At 35.0% G+C, this 15,181-nt stretch overlaps 1 protein-coding gene across 5 annotated transcripts in view; it reads right to left on the bottom strand.

Moving 5' to 3' along the window:
- Positions 1–15,181, bottom strand: part of XIRP2 (xin actin binding repeat containing 2) — a 421,126-nt gene that overhangs the window by 24,441 nt on the left and 381,504 nt on the right. The window lies entirely within an intron of this gene.

Below are 15,181 nucleotides of genomic sequence, written 5' to 3'. Positions count from 1 at the left end.
CACTCCTTCCTCACCTCTACCTCAGAGTAACCTCCTATTCTTTCAAGATGCAGTTTGAGCATCACATGAAACCTTTTCTGATTCTCCCAACTGCTACAGACCTCCCTTCTAAAACACCTTATACTTCTCATCCACTTTGGAAGCATTTATTTCCCCATTTAGAATTTAAGGTTCTTGAGAGAAGGGATTATATCATTCTTCATACTTATATCTATAGTACCTCATGGAGAGCCTGGAACATATTTAGATATTTAATAATTACTTATTGATCAATTACTTTGTTTATTCACGAAAATTTATTAAAACATATCATTGAAAAGAATTATTTTCAAAAGCTTGTGAAAATGAATGCTGAAAACTATCTTTACATGTAATTTGAAAAAATAAAATACTCTTTACGAAAAAAAAGAGAGTATGTTATTTTGCATAGGGATATAACAAAATAAAATATCCAGTGAAATGGAAATTTCTTTTTCTGAAAAAAAAAACCCACCAAAATTAAAGATAATGAAAAAAAAGAAAATATCCTTTGGTGTATCTTTTTCTTCTTTTACAAAAAGACTTAGCTGTTGAAGGTAGAGGACTACAAAGTCCTAGGAAAGTTCTCTTTTCCATCTGGTCTGATGATCAATTTTTTTTTAATTTAGTGAGACCAGCTATATTAAGATAATAATTCCCTCATATATCTTCTGTAACTAAAACATATATTTTTGTTAAATTCTTTTTGTGATAACTACCTGTCATTAATGAATAGACATCTTTCATTTGTTTCATACAATGATGTGCTGAATAATGTTTAGCTTGAATGCTGCCCTAAAATTATGCATATAAAGAACCTCTTATGCCAGGCTCATCATAGATGCTCTCTACCTTACTATCTATGGGACTGGCCAGATAAACTCTCCTTAATTCACTCTCCCTTGACTCCTAACGGCTATCATCCAACCCCAACCTCAAGAATCCAGATTCGTAAACACTCATTTTCTCATCATCATCCCCTCCTCCCATTCCCTTTCCTGGGATAAAGTCTATCTTGTCTTTTTGTTTTGTTTTGTTTCATGTGCTTCCATGACCTTTGTCACCAAGTGGCCAACATACTGGAAATGAACCTTTCCACACTTATATAGGCTAGTCCTCAACAAAGCAGATAGAATCTTTTGCCAAAGCCAAAACTGAAGCCTTTTTACCACAGAATTTTTTTTTTGCTTTTTGGAGGGGGGAGGGCAGGACAATTCGGGTTAAGTGACTTGCCCAAGGTCACACAACTATCAAGAGTTAAATGTCTGAGCCCGGATTTGAACTCAGGTCCTCCTGATTCCAGGGGCAGTGCTCTATTCACTGTGCCACCTAGCTGCCCCTACCACAGAAATTAAAGTTGAAGATTATTAGCTAAAGAGTAATGGGTAAATGATGGTCCTGGGCAACATGTAGTATTTTGCCAATGAAAACTCATATAAGATATGAGTATTATAATAATATATAATAACGGTATTAAAGGGTCAGAAGATAAATGCATGCAGACAAAAGGCTAGTCAAGAGACAATAGCAAATTGTAGCCAGTGAACTACCTAAAGCGGTGTTGTTGTTCAGTTGTTCTTACTCATTTCTGGCCCTTTTGACTCTGTGGACCTCTATCCACAGGGTTTTCTTGTCAAAGATACTAGAGTGGCTTGCCATTTCCTTCTCCAATGGCAAACAGAAGTAAAATTATTTGCCCAAAGTCACACAGGAAATTTCCAAGGCTGGATTTGAATTCAGGTCTTTCTAACTCCCAGCCCAGCACTTATCTGTTGTACCACATAGCTGCCCCCATAACTACCTACATACTCCCATTAAGTCAATGTCAAGAGAACTAGATGGCTGTGACATAAAGACAAAACACTTCAAGAAAAGATATTTTAAAAGTAAGGAAGCACACCCCATCCATTCCCCCAAATAAGAACAATGAAAAAAATGTACATTTAAAAATGTCCATTTCTTAGCTTCAGTCAGTGATCCATTTATTTGGCAAAATAAAGTATCAATAAGATGCAATATCATGGGTAGTTTCTAAAATTCTTCCTAATGAGATGTGTCCTATTGAAATATTCTTTGAACTTCAGAGCATTCAGAAGCCCTGGCAAAAGGTAGAATATATACTCTCTTTTATTTAAGGATAGCAAGAGCCTTAGGCTTGAGGGATCAATGATTCTCCCTGTAGGTAGTTGGGAGTTGAGGGTTGAAGGTGAAACAGAAAAGGTTAATAACTAAGCCATGACAGTTCTTACATTTTTTTAAACTGGAGGTCAAGGTAGGAAAAATTACAAAGTAAGTGCCCATCAAATGGAGAATGGATAAACAAATTGTGGTGTATGAATGTATTGGAATATTACTGTGATGTAAGAAATGATGCATAAGATGAATAAAGAGAGGCATGGGGCAATTTACATGATATAATGGAGAGTGAAGTAAGCAGGGTCAAGAAAATAATATACATAATGACTAAAACAACTTAAATGGAAAGAATAACCACAAAACAAACAAAAGTGAATGTCACAAGATTACAAATTACAAAGAGTGTATCCAAAGAACAGATATAAGATGACAGCCAACTTCCCCTTTGCAGAGGTGAAAGACACATGGGTGGGAAACATTAAACATATTTTCAGACTTTTTTGATATGCTGATAAATTTTGAAGATTAAAAAATACTATTTGTTACATGGAATGACTTTCTAGGAAGAGAAAGAGTATTAGGAAAAAATTGGAGATGTTAAAAGGTTTTTAATTATTAAAAATTGTTTTAAGAAGCAAGGACAGAAACATTATAGACCCTTTGCACACCCACTGAAGGAAAAATCCTGGGCAAATACTTAGGAAACTAAGGAATAGAATTTCAAAATCTAGGGACATGAGAAAAGAAAGCACAACGTTATATTTGATATTATATAAATCTGTAGATGATTCAGTCATGAGGGTAAAATAATTAATATCCATCCATGTCATCCATAAGAAAGACATATATCACATATGATCAGGAGAAAAAGAGTTGATTTTTATGAAGTTTAGAAACAGATTTCTTAAATCCTTCATTTATTTTTTTTGGGGGGGGTAATTCTTACTTTTAGGTTTTATTCACTTAGAGTGAAAAAATCCTAAGCCTATCATTTGTAATTTGTTTTGGCAGAGGATGCCACAAATATGAGCAGTTCAAGTGCACGTAAATTTAATTTAGAGTAGTGAGCTCCTACTTGGGCACTAGTGTGCTATTACTAAATAGAACTGTAATTGCTATACTCGTTTGGTATGTTAGTGGTCAATGTATCAATTTTAGTGCCTCTTGGTTGCAGTAACTTACACATAATCCTTCTTGAAAAATATTCCAAGATTTGTGTTTCCATCATTAAGTATGCTGTATCCCTTCCTCCTCTCTGTATTGCTTAACCTTTAAATCTGACTAATTTCTTGTTGTTTTTCATTAACACAGTTACTGGATCTTACAATATAGAAGCACAGGTAAAAAGATAGAGTAGGGAGAAAAATCAAAATACCCAAACAAGATGCAATAAGAATGCTGGCCAAAACTGTGTATGTAAATTCATATGAAATGATCAGCAAACTGGGAAATTAAATTCAAATAGCCTATCTTAGGGATAAAGTGTTTTCACTGAGGTAAAAAGAACATGCTTTATATGAAAAAGTGCCCAACCAGGAGTCACAACACCTGAGATATAGTTTCAAATCCTCTACCAATTAGCCCAGGAGACCTGGGGAAAGTTCCCTAAAATCATCATGTTCCTCAGTTTCATCCTCTGTAAAAGACGAATATTAATGCATCCATTTCAGAGTTGTTGCTACAATAACTCATAGAGAAGTTTTGCTAATGATGCAATGTGCAAATCCACTTGAAAAGGAAAACAGGAAATTCCATGCAAATGCAAATTATTATTGTGTCTGTACAACATGTGTGAGACTGTGAAGTTATGAGAGTGGTGTAGTTGATAGAAGATTGTCCTCGGTGTTAGGAAAACATGGTTTTAGATCCCACCTCTGTCACATAGTAGCTACGTGATATATGTGTGCCAAGTCACTTTACCTCTCATTGCTCTAAGAAAGACAAGCTGCAGCGAAGGAGCTGACCAGCACTGGCAGAAGGAGGCTCCTTATTCAGGAATTCCCGATATCAGTTAAATCATAGGTCTAGTCCCTTTTGCTATACCTGCACAAATCTAGCTTTATATGTGTTAATAGATAAATGCATTACAATAACCTCTTGTTGGTACAGATACCTCCTAGAAAGACATCTAGCAAGTATCTGGAAATATAGGAACTCTTCATGCCAATCTCTCTGGTTTTCAAAATCATTACTAATGCAAGAGAAAATATTATAAATTTCTAGTGAGCTATGCCCATAAGGCACAATGTCACAAATACAGAAGTCATCTCTCTAGCATCCTTAAGAGCAAAACAGAACAGAATGTATCAAAGTTGCTCACTGTTATTGTCATTCCTAACATGTTACCTGCAGAGAAATGTATGAAAAGACTGGCCAAATAGCATATCACAGCTACCTTCCAATAATGGAAATAACAGAGGTCTGACCTGGCAATTTAGCAATTTTATCCATCACTAATCCTATTTTTTAACAAGATAGTCAAAGGTTATGATCTGTTCATGTTCTTCCCATCTCTGTCAAGCAGATGGAAACACCAGCCAGTATGTACTGTCCATCACAGCAAAAATAATCAAAAGTTGTAAGGATCTATAAGAAAAATCCCTATTATTTAAATGACAGGGCTTAACATATTATTTTTTTAAGATTGTTATTAATTTATCTGAATTATGCACATTTGGTGATAAATAATCAAATTCAAAGGTCTCTTTGGCTTTAGATTTTTATTCACTTTCTTCTCCCTAAATATATTATCCTATTTTCCAAGTAAGCACAGTTCCATTAAGTGTAAATAAGGTTTATGGTCTCAAACTGCTTGTTTAAACTGAGTCTAAAGATGATTACCGATATTCTGAGTGATTTTATTTCCTGTAGATAGAAGTATTTTTGCTGACAATCTGACCCCTAAGTGTAAGGTGGAATTGTTGAAGGCAATAAGCAAAGCACCCTGCCCTCTATTATTTTAATAGCAGCAATGTGAAAGTGCTTCTATGTTAGTATCTCAAGATACCTAAGCACATATTGTGTCTCTAAAGCTAACCTGCATCACTATATGAAAGAGACATTTAGAGACACTACAATATTAGGGGAAGCCCAGACCCCAGGTTTAATTTCCTTCTTCAACTTAAAAGGAACAATGGAGACACTAAACATTCAGTTATTATATGTCAGCTCACAGATAGCGGCTAGTCCTTTGTATTCTGAGACTGGCCATTCATGGGTTCATCATCACCCCAACATCTGCTAATATTCCTGCATCTTTAACACAGGCTGGTTGAGTTTGCAGTCAGCCAGCACTCTAGTCTATAGCAAGAAACTGAAAATGTGATTGGCTGGTTTGATGGGGACTGATAGCTTAGTCATCCAATAAGTAACATTGGTGAAAAAATAAAGGAGAAGGTCTTCTCCCTCTGCACTATTTCTTGGACCTGTTTAGTTCAAAACTGCCGCGTAAAAACAGGCATGTATAGGGTATTTGGCATCTTTAGGGAATTGTTGAAGTCTTCTTTAAGATAGAGAAAGCATGAGCATTTGAAAAGATTTTTGTAAAATTCATTTAAACAACTTCTGTATAGCTCTACGTAATGTCAAAAAATTGCCTCAAATTCACAATTTATTTGACAGATTTGATCAGATTGACCAGTCATTTAAAGCTCTGTAGATATATGGCAACATCTGGCAAAATTACTCTGAGTTTAAGGATGCAGAAAATTATTTTAGAGTCATACATTTTTACCTTGGCAATTACACACTATGGGATTTCTTTTAGTTACTGGATCCAAAATGTCTAAGGACTAAAGCCTTGGAAAGGTTATTAGGAGGGTAAGAATCATAGAAACTATATTCAGTTCTAGTCTTTCTGGACTTCAGTCCAGACTCTAGTCTTGCCCCATTCCACTGAAAATTTACTGGGGTTGGATGAGCCATCCTTTATGATCTGATCTGGTTCTGTCAGATACCACAGGTATTCAGGGCCTTTTAGGAGACCTTTAATTCTGTTTTATTAGGAGGAAAATAAAATTTGAATCTATTTTGCATTCTTGGTAAAATGGTAAACTCATTGAGGGCAATGTTTCTCTCTCTTTTGTCTTTGTATCCCCAGGATCTAGCAGATTTCCTGACACATAGTAGGTGCTTAATAAATGCTTGATGATTGATTCTTTCCTTTGCTTCACTTCAAAAATAGATTTAAAGGCTAAATTCCCAGAAATATATACCACTACTTAGGAGTTAGTTGTTTTTTTAAAAAAGATTATTAATATTATAATAGAATGAAAAAGGTTCAGGGTTTTTTAGCTGTTCAAAAATGATTTCTTCTAAAAGAAAGTCAGCAAGCATAACTCCCTAGAGAAATGAAATTCTAAATATAAACAGAAATATGAATTATGCAAGTTGAATTATGAAATCTAGGGGAAAATTTATGATTCAATTAATTTAAACCCTTTCTAGAGTTAAAACCCTTATGCTTCTGTCATGTTTAACTCTAGGGCCAAGCCTTTTACATTTATTTGCTTATTCATAAATACAGAGGTTTTTTTCCCCCTCAAAAATAGGGTACAAACAATCAGTTCCACAAGGGAAAATATACTAAATAAGTTTGTCAGCAGAGATAAAATTAACTACCAGAGACTTGATATTACAACTCTTCTTTCTGAAAAGGTTTATTTATGGTCCATATTCCTAGAATCCAAAGGAGCTGAAAGGCATCTCTCTATAAGACATAAAGATGACCTATAAAACAATGAATCTCAGAAGGGCCATCAATACTATTCTTTATATATACAATGCTATGTATTCAACAAAACCCAAAGCAGGATATAGATATAAAAACTCAACTCATCCTAATAAAAGAAGCTTTCTAGGAGTTTTATTTGACTCTGTTAAGGATAAGCTCATATCATCTGAATCCAATACAGATACAGGAAATAATAAATCAAAAGAAATTTTAGAATGACAAGAACATATAAACATATGAAAGAAAAGATAGAAACTCAGAAAGTTTACATAATAACAATGAAACTGTGAACAATATCACCAAAGGTGGTAATACTTTCAAACATTAAACTATGTGATGTTGGCTACAAATTACTATGAAGTAGACATATGAAATATGTGGTATATAATCATGTCTATGTCTCTACTTACTTGAACTCAAATAGCACTACCTTTTATCTGCCTCCACACCACACTTTGTACTGTGTTTATTTGTGTATATCTCTCCCAAAGACCCCTCTACCCCCAGTAGACTGTAAGCAGTTTGAGGGCAGAGAATATATTTCACTTACCTCTATCTCTCTCAACACTGTCAAGCATAGGGGTTTCATAATACACATGCTTTATAAATATTTGTTGAATTGAATTGAGATTTCCCTTTGCAGGAAAGCCTTCAGACTCTAAAAATAATCAGAAATGTTTGTGTACAGGGGGTCCAATTGAACATTGTGGGATTGCAGTGTTTTAAACAGAATGGGAAATAACTTTGAGAGGCAGAGGTAGAAGGAATAGGGGAAAAGAAAGGTGGAAAATATTTCACCTTCTTTTCAAAGCAGAGTAGCTGACATACAGATAAAGTCATTCCCTCCATCATTATACATTCTATGGTAAAATTATTTGGACAAGGCAACAGGACTAATGGTTCTTTCATAACCCACACTGGTTCCTGATATTTGTTTCTTCCTAGTCACTGTATTTCAGCAAGCATCTAATAAATGGAGATTTAATAAATTAGTCACAAATAATGGAAAAGATAATAGTAATGAATTTTCAAGTAGGCTTTTTTTGTCTATAAATACATTGGATATCTCTTTCTGAGAGAGAGACAGTGTGGTTCAGTGAATACTGGATATATTTTTTTTTGAGAGAGAGAAGCAATATGGTTCAATGAATAGTGAATTTACTTCAGAGCCAGGAAGATCTGGGTTCAAATCTTGGTTATGCTACCTATGTGATCCCTGAGCAAGTCACTTAATCCTTTACTGTTCTAGGCCCCAAAGACTATAAGCTGCAGAAAAAGAGAGAAGGGGGCAGCTAGGTGGCAAGTGAATAGAGCACAGCCCTGGAGTTAGGAGGACCTGAGTTCAAATACAGCCTCAGACACTTAACACTTACTAGCCATGTGACCTTGGTCAAGTTAACTTAACCCCAATTGCCCTGCCTTCCTTCCTCCAAAAAAGAAAAAAAAAGAGAGAGAGGAGCTCTCTGTATCACTGAAATCAGAGGTGCAATTCCTATCTTTTTTTTTCTTTCAGTAATGATTATTTTCATGATAAAGAGGCCATCAATTCACTTTGGTCTATATCATCTTTCTAATTTCCATTTCTTACTCTCTTCTTCCTTTTCTGATACTAGGAAAATAGTCAATTATTTATTATTCATAATTCTAATAATCTTAGGTCCAAAACTTATCTTCTGTTTTCTACTATCAATTTATACTCTGTTCCATTTCAACACTTTTATCTCAATCAAAATATCTGAATGAGGGAGAAATCACTCATGTGTGTCAGGTACTATGTAAAATGCTGGGGATATAAGAACAAAAAGTAAGATCATCCCTCTAACCCTCAAGAAGTTCATATTCTAGCAGAGGAACACCACACATATAATAGGGGGATGACCACTGAAGAATGTTTTTGATTGTAAAGTCAGTGTAAAGATGGTAAATTGAGCCACAAGGCAATTGATACATCCTTTCCACATATATAATGTGGATATGATTACTATGTACAGAAAAAGAAGTAGAAGAGAGTAGGAGAGAAACATAGATAACTAGGTCAATCTATTCTGAGTGACTCTCTCATAAATGGTCTATCAAGATCTGGAACTGATGCAATCACCACAATGTCATCCACAAAGAGAAACAGCTGGAATATCTCATCATCAAGGGTCTTTTTTTGATTGGGTCTTTGTACAAGCCTTTTCATAGAAACTAGCCTCTTGGAGAGCCTTCTTGTCTCATGTCTTGATTGGTGTTTATATTCAGTCAAGGGTTGAATAAAGTTTTCTCTGAGGTTACTACTGTTTTAGAATTTTATATGATTGAAGAACAGGATACTATGGTTTAGAGTATCCTGTAAAGAAGCATAAGAAGATAGAATTAGCTAAGTATACTACACTGTATCTAAGAACATACTGCCATACCTAGATCAGGGATATGAATTGACTTGGCACATATTATGAAGCAGAAGACAGGATATCTTGGTCTGAGAATGCAATTTGAACGTTAAACCAAGACTTAGCATATACTCTTTATTTTATTTTATTTTTTTGCTTTTTGGAGGGCAGTTGGGGTTAAGTGACTTGCTCAAGGTCACACAGCTAGTTTTTGTGTTAAGTGTCTGAGGCCAGATTTGAACTCAGGTCCTCCTGACTCCAGGGCCAGTGCTATAATCACTGGGCCACCTAGCCGCCCCAAACATATACTCTTGGCCAGAGATATGGCACACATAATAACTTGCCTAGAAAGAATGTATTTTCTGGGAATGTTGAAAAATTAATCAAAAGAGTTTTAACAAAAATATGTGGGGGAAATAGAAAAATGCTTATGTATAGTTATTCATCTTCTGGTTTCTGTGGCAGAGGAAATTGAGGGAGAAGAAGGCGATGAGAAGAGATTTGAGCTGAATAAAAAGATGAAGCATTGGAACTCAAGAATGTAATTCTGAAGACACTAAGGAAATAATGCTAAAAATAAGAAAAATGAAAGTCAAAAATGGAGAAAGTGATGGCAATACACAGGGATATATCAATAAAAGAGGATCAAAGGGATAGTAACACTGCATGAAGCGGATGGGGCAATGATAAATGACAACAAAGAGAAATTAGATCTATTCAATTTTTATTTTGCTTGGCCCTTTTTATTCAAAATTATCTTTACACTGGTAGTGAGTGACAGAACAAAAATGGCTAATGGGGATTCAATGGCCAAGAAAAAAGAAAGGAATAATAAGAGATAATCTTGTTTCCCTTGATGAATTCAAGTCACATGATTCAGATGAATTACATCCTCAGGTACCATAAGTACTGGCAGATGTGATTACTGACTTACTGTCTATAACATCTGAAGGATCATGGAAAACTATGATAAATAGTATAGAATTAGAGGTTAAATGCACCTGTTTTTTCAAAAAGGAGAAGGAGAAGAAAAAGATTCCAAAGACTAGTAAACTTGACTTTTAATCTTATGAAAATTCTAGACAAGATCATTTTAGAGATGGTTGATGAATATCTAAAAATGGAAGTGATTACAAAGAATCAGTATGAGGCCATCAAGAATATGTCATATTAAATTAAACTTCCTTCTTTTTTTTTTTGGCTGGGCTACTATAGCTTAGATTAGAAAAATACCATAAGTGAGAGGGATATCATTCACCTAGATTTAGCGAAGCATTTAACAACACTTTTGATACTATTCCTGTGGGGGGAAATTAGAGATGTGGACAAGATGGTACAATTAGGGGGGTTTCTAACTGACTGAATGGATGGACCCAAACTCATTAATGATTCTATTCCAACCTGGCAGAAGATTCGCAATAGAATTTGTCAGATATTTGTGTTTACCTCTATGCTACTGAACATTTTTATGTCAGACAGTTAAAGTTAATCAAGTTAAAAATGACACAAAGCTGGGAGGAATAGATAACACCTTGAATGACAAGATCAGAATCCAAAAAGATCTCAGAAGATATTGAATTAAATCTAATAAAATGAAATCCAATACAGATAAATGTAATTAATGTCTTGCATTGCACTTCAAATAATAACTTTGCAAATATAGAAGAGAGGAAACATGGTAACATAGCAGCTATACTATCCAAAGAAGCTGATGACCTCTTTGGCTGCATTTAGAGGCTTTCCTTTCAGACACAAAGAAGTGAAAGTATCTTTATATTCTCTTCTGGTCAGATCGTTGCTGGAGTATTGTGTACAGGTCTTGGCATCACAGTGTTAAGGCATGGAAAGATTGCAGAAGAGGGTAACAAGCATGGTGAAAGGCATTGAGTCTATGTCCTATGATTTAAGATTGAGTGAAATTTTACAACTTAGTTGTCTGAGGTAAAGGCCCTTTCAGTGTTCTGAGAATACCTTTTCTGAATTGTCTGTTTCAGTTGCTCATTTGCATATGATAGGCCATAGAACCTTGGAATGAACACAAGACATTCTGTTTCAGTGTTTTGGATTTCAATAGTTCATCTAGATATACAAAATTGGAGAACTTTCAAGTTAATAATTGCAGAAATATGAACACAGAACTATTTTTATGATGATAAGACAAATGTATTTTCCCTGATTATGATATAGTACATGAGAATGGTTACTAATCATAAGATAAGATGAAGTATCTCACAGAGAGGACCCAGCTAATACACCAAAAAGATAGTGGGAAGAATCAAGATGGCTGAGTAGTAGCTTACTTACCACACATCAGACTGAATTCTGGTTAGAAAAACCCAAGAAAAAAAATCAAATGTGTCATTTTCCAGCTTCTGAGACGGAGACGGAGGTCAGCAGATGCTTGGGACAAGGTGTGGGCAGGTTCTGTGCAGAATATTCCAACATTCAGGGACCAAAAGAGGTCCAAGTTGTGCACTAAGGCAAGAAAAGGTCACCGAGACACCCTGAACCAGTGCAGGGTGTGAGAACATAGTCTGGAAACTATGCTACTCTCCTTATCCAGCTCTGGGTCAGAGATCCAGTGAGGAATCAGGAGGGAATCTGTGCCTAGGGGTGTTGGAAAGGAGTGGTAGTGGTCATGAATTGCAAACTGAGTGAGGAAAAAGTTTAGAAGTGAAAAAGTAGCTATGTGGATTTGACTCTAGAAGTAGGTCTAGCCTCTAGCCTAGTCTAATGACTGTGGGGCATACCCAGACTCAGAACAGGAAGTTGATTGATCTAGATCAATCAACAGAGCAATTAACCAAAGCAGGCAACCCAGACCAAAGGTGATTTTACTGTTTTGCCACTCTGAACCAGTAAAACTTTCCAGTTGGCTGATAGGGTTAGAGTCCAGCAGCAGTATACTCTTTTACTAGCCTAAACCTAGGTCAAAAACTTGCAGACAGCAATCCAACTCTACATTGTATCAACACTTTGGGAATACTAGAAGCTTGTAGGATCCTAACCTATTCCTCAGATAAAGTATGAAGTCAGGAAGTAAATTAGAAGAATGCACAAAGGAAAAAAAAGAACCCCACTGTAATGAACTAAAATGGTGGCAGGTATGTTCAAGACACAAACCTGGAAGAAAGAAATTACCCTTAAATATTTACAGTGTCTCAAAGGAAAACAAAGCTTGGGTACAAATCCAACTAGAATTTCTGGAAACGAAGAAAAGAAGAAGTTTTTTTAAAGAGTTAATTTTTAAGAAAGAATAAATTGCAAGTGTTTGAGGAAGAAATTATGGGGTAAATGGGAGCTATAGGAGAAAGAATTGGAAAAAGAATTAACAATTTGGCACAAGCAGCTTTATTCAAGCAACAAGTTCCTTAAAAATTAGAACGGACCAAGGAGAAGCCAATGACTTTATGAGGAAAAAAGAAATGCTAAAACAAATTCTGATAACAAAGGCTAATAAAAAATAAGAAAGTACAAGATATCACAGAGCAGAAACAAATGACATGGAAAACAACTGAGGAAAATAATTAAGAACCATTGGACTAAGTATGCAAAAAAAAAGTTAGCCTAGGTTTCATATTTAAGAAACCTTAAAATTGCCCAGATTTCTTAGAACTAGAAGGAAAAGTATAAATGGAAAGAATCTACTGGGTACTTTGTGAAGGAAAGCTCAAAATAAAAACTCTATGGGAACATCATAACCAAAATCCAGAGTTTCTGGATCAAATAAAAAATATTGCAAGTAGCCAGGTAGAAAAAATTCAAGTGCTGAGCAGCTGCTGTCAGGATCACACAATATTTAGTACCCACCTTTGTAATGGAGAAGAGAACTTGGGATGTGATATTACAGAAGGCAAGGGATATGGAAAACTGAGTATAATATTACAAGGTAGAAAATGTATCTTTAATGAAACAAACTTCCAAGCATTCCTGATGAAAAGACCAGAAATGATTTGAAACTTTGAAGTTCAAACACAGGAGTAAAGAGCAACATAAAAAGGTAAACATGAATGAATAATGACCAAGGACTAAACAAGGGTAAACTTTATATTTAAATACAGGGAGAGGACACATGTATCCTCTTTGAACCTTAACATCATCATGGTCCATAGAGGGAATTCAATTAGAATCGAACTGGCAGTGTTTCTGCTATGTCTTGATGATCATAAGAAAACAATGGGAAAAAGAGAAAGAGGAATGCATAGGGGTAGGGGTAAGGGAAGGGGAAGGAAAAGGGAGGATAGGGGAAATTATCTTATGTAATCAGAGAGTATCTTACGTAATCAGATAGAGTAAACATCTATATAAACATGGAGAAGGGGATAAGGGTATGAGGGGAATGGCTGACTCATCTGAACTGGTCAAAAGAAGGAAGAATACATATACATACAAACACATATTTGGGTACAGGAATAGGTTTTATTTAAAGGAAAATAGAAGGAAAAGAGTTAATGGGGAGGGGCGGCCAGGTAGCACAGCGAGTAAGAGCACCGGCTCCAGTGTTGAGAAGACCTGGAGATCGAATCCCGGGCTCAGACACTTAGCACCCACCCAGAAATAATAACTGGCCGTGTAACCTTGAGCAAGTTACTTAACCCCTATTGCTTAAAAAAAAAAAAAGAGTTAATGGGGGAAGGGGAATTAGAGGGAGAGTATATTAAAGTTTGTTTTACTTTAGCTAAGTAAAACAAACTCTTAGAATATACAAAAATACTCATAGATCTTTGAAAAAGCAAAGAATGGGAATCTGAGAGTATGCCCACTAGTTGGGGAATGGATGAACAATTTATGGTGTATAAAGTGTGTTGGAATATTATTGTGCTGAACTTTTTTCAGCATAATGACCAACCAGGATTCCAGAGGACTAATGAGGATACATGCTAATCCCCACCAAATAGAGAGCTGAAGGACTCAGAATGCAGAATGAGACATGTTTTTTTGACATGGTCAATGTGGAAATTCATTTTTATTAAGTATATATATATATATATATATATATATATATATATATATATTTGCATTGAATTTTATTTTTCTTTAGTTCTCAATTGGGATAGGGGGTTTGGAGGTAGAGGGTATAAAAAAGGTAGATTTTGATTGATTTTTTAAAATGGGATGGTTTTAAAAGTAACTACAGATGGTTTAAATGCTTGGGAGTCTATCTGCTAAGATACACAGGAATTATATGAATGCAATTATAAAACACTTTTGATATAATGACGAATCTAAATAATTGGAGAAGCATTAATTCCTCATGGGCAGACTGAGCCAATATAATAAAAATGATAATTCTACCTAAATTAGTTTACTTATTCAGTGACATACCAGTCAAACCACTAAAGTATTATTTTATAGAGTTAGAAAAAAATAATAACCATTCATCTGGAGGAATAAAAATCAAGAACATTAAGGGAATTAATTTAAAAAAAACTTGTGAAATAAAGGGGCTTAGTAATATCAGATCTCAAACTCTATTACAAAGCCATAATCCTAAAAATAATTTGGTACTATGAAATAAAGAGGGTAAAAAGTGGAATGTATTATGTACAAAATATACAGAAGCAAGTAAGCACAGTAGCCCAATGTGTGATATTTCTAAAACTTCCACCTAGAGGGGTAAGAACTCATTATTCAACAACAAAAAAACTGTTGGGCAAACTGTAAAGAAGTCTGGTAGAAATTAGATATAGATCAACATCTTACACTGTATCCCAAGACAAATTCTAAATGGGTACATGATTTAGCTAAAGGATGATATCATAAAAGAAGGTATGTGGAAGAAATTAACTGTCAGATCTATGAACAGGAAAAGACTCATGAGCAAACAAGAGATAAAGAAGTTCACAGGAGGTAAAGTGGACACTTTTGATTGTATACATTTTTAAAGGTTTATGTGAAAGCAAAGTTAATTCATCTAAAA

Source organism: Petaurus breviceps, unplaced genomic scaffold (assembly GCF_028583685.1).
Source record: "Petaurus breviceps papuanus isolate PSGF00001 unplaced genomic scaffold, PetGlider_PUasm1.0 91133, whole genome shotgun sequence".
Classification (NCBI taxonomy): Eukaryota; Metazoa; Chordata; class Mammalia; order Diprotodontia; family Petauridae; genus Petaurus; species Petaurus breviceps.
Note: the sequence above shows the minus strand (reverse complement) of the source record. Positions and strands in the feature narration are given on the sequence as shown.